Here is a 6,213-nt window from a genome sequence, read left to right on the forward strand (position 1 = left end):
GGATGGTTCGAATGAACGCGACTACAAATAGATTTAGACCTGTATGTCTATTGGAAATTCAAAGCGCGTTAAGTGTACCTGGCCTTTACTGTGACAAAGTTTCCAAAGAAATATGCATCGGTAAGAATTGTACCGACATGAACAAACCCTCTACTCATGTGTGTGTGTGTGTGTGTGTGTGTGTGTGTGTGTGTGTGTGTATATAAGTTCAGAGGTTGCCATAAAGCCATTATGGTGATAACCGGGAGGGCACATTGTATACATTTTGTGTATATATATATATATATATATATATATATATATATATATATATATATATATATATATATATATATATATATATATATATATATATAATTACATAGGCCCTACATATAAACTGTAAAATGTTTAAGTTCAGCCTTACCTATATAAGCTTATACATATAAGGCTTGTACATAGCACCATACTTATGTAGGGCAATTACTGTGCCAAGCCAAACAAAAATTGAACATAAAGTTGACCAAATGTCCTCTCAATTACAATCCTTTGTTCTGGTAAATGTCCACCAGTCAGCTGAATTTAGAAAAGGTGGAATGCTTTAGCCTTTTCAGTGAGCAGCTTCAAGGCTGCTTCGTCACGTGATCGGTATATTTCTTTATTTACTTTCTGTACTCTGAAACGTATATAGACAAGTATATAATTCTAAATAAAAATAAATTAATTAATAACATGAGCCACTCAATTTCAAGAAAAGGGAGTCGAAATACAAATGGGAAGTTTTTGAAAAACGGTTCAGACTTACTTTGTTTGACACATGTCAACCTAATACATTGAGATTCTCTTCCAAAGTGATGTCGAAAACTTCACTGTTTCGCTGATCACGCTAGTTACGACAATTCAATGAAATAAAATCTTTGAAAAAACACATCAAGAGCGGAATTTTACAATCCGATGGCTACGAGATAAGATATGAACTTCGGTAGGCCATAATTTGACAAAGGTATAACCGACTGAAGGAATGAAAACGTGGAAAGTTATTACGATAAAAGACTGTATATTTACTAACACGGTGTTTTAGTTCTACGTGACATGCCTGAAAGAACGATCAAAGGGCCCAAATATTAAGTCATTCATCAAACATCAGCACGTAATTTGTATTTTTATTTCCAATTACTTTTCACGGCGACCCGACCTTTTTCTTGGTTTGGTAAGAGAATAGTTGAAAGTTTCACTTAGGAAAGTTTTAGCAAAAGTTTTAGTATTTCACTTTCGAGGCGCATACTACCTTAGACTGTTAATTTCCGCTTTCGAAGGAAAGCCAATTAAGACTGAACTTGACTAGCGTGATTTTCTTTCAACTTAGAGCCAAATTTTTGAATCAAGTGCCATGGATAGCTTCTTTTATCGAATCTTATGAAGGTTTCAAGACAATGAAATGCTTACGATGCCTTTTTTCTTGCATTGCTACATGAACTCTGCACCGCCCGACGTCGACGGCAGCGTGAGTCCTCCCCGATAAAATGGTTGATTTCCAAATTGTTGATTTCAAACCAAATGTCTTTATTAACCTTAATGATCTTTTCACTTTTTTGTCTTGTATGTCAATCGATAATCCTTGTTCCGCGCTTCAAAGCACCAACAATTTTCCTAGCCAACTTAGTTCCCTACGTGTAGAACGCACTGTTATTGTTTACAATTAAATTCTAGTCCAGACCAGAATTCACTTGTCAACGATAACAGTGCAGTCTGCACATGTACAGGCTGAGTTGACAAGCTGAATACTGTATCTCAACATGCTTTTGGGAGCAGAACACGAAACTGTAGTTGACATTGAAAACGAAAAAGGTAAAAATCACTAGATTACAGCTACTGGCCCTTTAAGATTAATTCGCTTTTATTTTCCGATTAAACTATATATGTCGATTACAGACTGGTCCGAGGAAGGAGGGTTCGTCAAAATGTCACAAGAAAGGCTTTGTAAAACAGTCCAAACAAAAAACCAACCGACCAAACATAATTGTTCGGCAGACGAAAAATTTTAATCGTGGATATTTTAACACAACGCTTACCCTATGGCCAACAAAATTACAGGTTTATTTGTTTCTCACGCAAGGTCTCTTACAAAATAATGAATGGTATTTGTTTTGTTTTCTGTTTTTGAGCTAACGAGATCGAAACTTCCAACATGTAAAAAATATATAACAGGAATTTTACACAGGTTGTAATTCTAACATGCAGCAAAGTGGCGACAGTGTTCAGTTCTGTACAGTGAGTATTTTCTATCGAGCCACTGCATGCACACTGCTTTCTATTTTTCATTATTTTCCAGCGAACGTGAACAATTTTAACATGACTGACGTGGCGAGCGAGTTGGAAACTAGAGCGAAAGATCCGCCGCTAGAGGGCGCTCTCTGTGTGGAGAGCGTAAAGACGGCGAGCTCTGCCGACGGATCTTTCAGCCCAGTCGGAAACAAAACCTTTTCACTTTTTCAGGGATCAAAATTTGAACGCGTCGACAACCGTCCACTTTCAAATTCAAAGGCATACACTTATACGTCTTGACTTTGAAACAGAAACATTTCGGGATAGCATAAGAAAGAATCGACAAATTATGCTACGAGTATGAATGACCTTTTACTAATTCTTCGAACGAACTAATACATTTACTTGTCGAGGAAATTATCTGCTGTTTGAAATCATAACGCTATGAAATGAAATGAAATTTGGCATGACCGTGTATATAAAATATTTGTTTAAAAATTACTGAAGTCCAATGGTCGCTTTTCTTAAATACATTTACAAAATATGTGGGGTTATCTTTTCGTGAGTAAACTGTTAGCTGTGGTACCGTCAGGCAGCATTCACAAACACCTCTGGAGGGGGAGAGGCGGGAGATTCGAAAAAAGTTCTCAGATTTGTTCAAGTACCCTCTTCTGACTTGCTATCATTTTGAAGTCCCTCTAAAAGGAAGGTAAAATGTTGCCGATCTAGTGCTTGGTCCAAAAATATCAAAGCATGATACGTAAGGAGTTGGGCAAACCGTTAACATTTTCCCCATAAAACAAGCTATATCTCTACATTTATATGTGTGATAATTCATGTAAATGTACTTTGCTTGAAGTGGTAGGTAAAAGTGCATGTGTGTACAAAGAATTTGATTCTTATTTCATCGATGTTGGTTCACTATACATGGTAGTCCATGAGAAAATTATGAACGTGTATTTTCCATTATAAGACTAGCAATGTCTGTTCATCTATAGACATTTGATAACTGACATAAATGTACTTGATTTGCATGACGCGCAGTGCACATGCGTACAAGAAATTTAATTTTGGAATTTTGCCGAAAATGTAAATCCACTGTACATGGGAGTATATGACAAAACTGTGAATATTTTTCCCCTAATATAAAACTTGCAATATTTGTGCATATATGGGCCCTAAATAATTAACATAATTGTACTTGATTATAATAGGATGGTTACACGTACATGAATTTTGATTTTGGAATTTCGCCGAAAATGTTGATCCACTATACATTGAAGTCTATGAGGAAACTATGAATAATTTTTTATAATACAAAACTAGCTAAATCTGTGTATTTATAGATGTTTGATAATTGATATTAATGTACTTGATTAGACTAAGGTGGTTACAAGTGCATGTGCTTGCATGAAATTCGATTGATTCACTATTATACATTGTAGTCTATGAGGAAGCTACGAATAACACCATGCATAGGTTATCATCTCCAAAGTTCTTATACAAAGGTTGTTTGACCTGAAGCTTCCAGTTGTTATTGATGGCACTGTACACTTTTCTATTTTGTATTCTGTCACAGTTCTCAAAAAATAAAAATGTACATACAAGGACATGAAAGTTTGATGCTGGCCTAGACCCAATGTATTGTCAATGGGAGAATGTTATCAAATAAGTTATCTCCCAAATTGTTATTGAAAGGTTAAGTTGAAACTTTTAGTCATAGAGGACAGTTTTGCACAACAGAGGGGTTGGGTAAGCTTAAGCAGAAATCATGACAACCTAAATCTTTTGCCTCACGCTGGCTGCTTTGATCATCAATAAATTGTTTAATATACCCTAAATCTTGCGCCCGGAGGGCGTGCCGAAAATGGAAATGGCGGGAAATGATAGTGCCAGAAGGTATTTGAAAAGGAATCTTATATTCAATAAATTTTCAAGTTCCCCCTTTGCAATGTCAATTTTTTTCAGATTCCCCCCTAGCATGTTGTAAGCTTAAAGTTTTTCAAGTCCCTCACCCCCCCCCCGAAATCTCCCGCCCCACCTCCCCAGAGGTGTTTGTGAATGCAGCCATATACTTAAGTTCTCACAAAATCGATTTCAGAACTATGTAAAACATCTAAATGTTTCATCAAATATACAAATGTCGAAATGTTTCAGTCGACATGCACGTAAACATTAATTGTAGCCAACATGCATGCAATGTCTCTTAACAACCAGGGTATGTCGGAAAACATCGTACCCTGTTGATCGTGTATAGTTGAAGATTCGTCACCTGAGGGCGCTCCTCACAAACGCACTGGAACCGATGGTCTTTTCCGGAACGGTTGGCAACCGGGGCGGCCAATGAAGCTGTTTGTGTAAAAAGGTGTTCGCGAATGGTTCTTCCGCGGGAAGGCATTTATTTTATTATATCACTAGAAGTGGAACAGGGCATAACTTTTATGCCAGTATATGGTGCATTGTGTTGCTGTTTTATTTTTACAGTGGGCATATATGATATTGATGAGAGGACAGTGGGGGACTTGTTATGGAAGAGGGCACAGGGGAGTTCTTTTAGTGGGGAGGGGGTCACTTTGTAGTTTGGTATTGGAAAGGAGAGACGGATAAATTGTGGGTCGGAGGAGAATATTTTCAAAGCGTTATGGGAGGGCAGTTGCGAACAACTTTTACTTTAGCCTCAAACACTTTTATTTTGTCCAAAATATTTCCAAATGTTATATTTACACTTCAAATAACTGAAAACACCTTTGTTTTAAATTTCTTTTACAATTCTTGAAATAGGCTGTTTGGCTGCCCCTGAACCAATCTATCATCCAAGCAGCTAATTTGAGAAGTGGCTGTCCGGAACAAAACATTACCCGCCCGAATCAATAATTTATCTCGGACACTGTATACCTGTCTATCGCCTCACAGGTCTCCCAAAACTGAGGGGTCGGAAATCTTTTCCACCTGTCCGTCGGGGAGGCCTGACGAAGGTAAAATCTCAAAGGCAGGCGCTTATGTCCCACTGTGTGGTGAAGACCATACTCACGTGCTTAATTCTTTAGAAAAGGTGTTGCAACTTTCTGTGAAATTTTCAACATTTTTGAAAGTTTTAAGTTTATAATGTTAATTGCACCAGTCACCGTGAGCAACGGCTTACTAAAAGACTTGATAAACAGGACGATAAAATATTGACCATCTAACAGATATGCCATTCTTCAATATAAGCATACATAATTAATTACATAAAAAAAACCCACTGGAATATTTAAAAAACATTTCCTTTAACGCGAAAACTTGATGTAATCATCTATTTCGCTATGTAAATAAGCTTATGACAAAATTCATGTTAGCGCATTTAACTCTTACAAAGTTTTATAAAAATATGACCCGTTTGTATTTTTCCCCGACTTGTACTTTTTATATTCTAAAAAATCACTGTCTCTGTAATAGAGGGCCTCCTTTTGAAAATGAGGGACGAAAATCTTGCGTTGTCATCATTTTAGGGTATGAAATTACTTGTATTCGAACGTTAGCAACTCACAATAGAGCCATTTCAAAGATACCTTTTTGAGCCGATGAAATCCCCCCAGCGCTGATCGCAAATGACGTCATTTTTTCTCTCATTAATATGCATAAAAAAATATCTGTCCGCATTTTCCGCATAAACGACGAAAAAAACCTGCTAGTGTTACAATGGCAACTAAAAGTCACACATTCGTATGAAATTATGGCTCAGACTACAAGCTGCAACAACAGCTACGCATGCAACAACAAAATTTGTCCGAATTTTAGGCAGCGTTGTCCGAAGTCGCGCGCGTGCAGATATATTTAGTAACAAACCTGAAATTGCGATCAACGCTATTCGGAATTTCAGTGACCTGGAGTGATTTTCTCTGACGCAAGCGGAGACACCGAAATTGACATAGCCTCTTTTGTCCCGACACCTTTCGCGTGGCGTAATACATATTATCACCGTCACCTGAA

The sequence above is a fragment of the Ptychodera flava genome, chromosome 11 (genome assembly GCF_041260155.1).
Source record: "Ptychodera flava strain L36383 chromosome 11, AS_Pfla_20210202, whole genome shotgun sequence".
NCBI lineage: Eukaryota > Metazoa > Hemichordata > Enteropneusta > Ptychoderidae > Ptychodera > Ptychodera flava.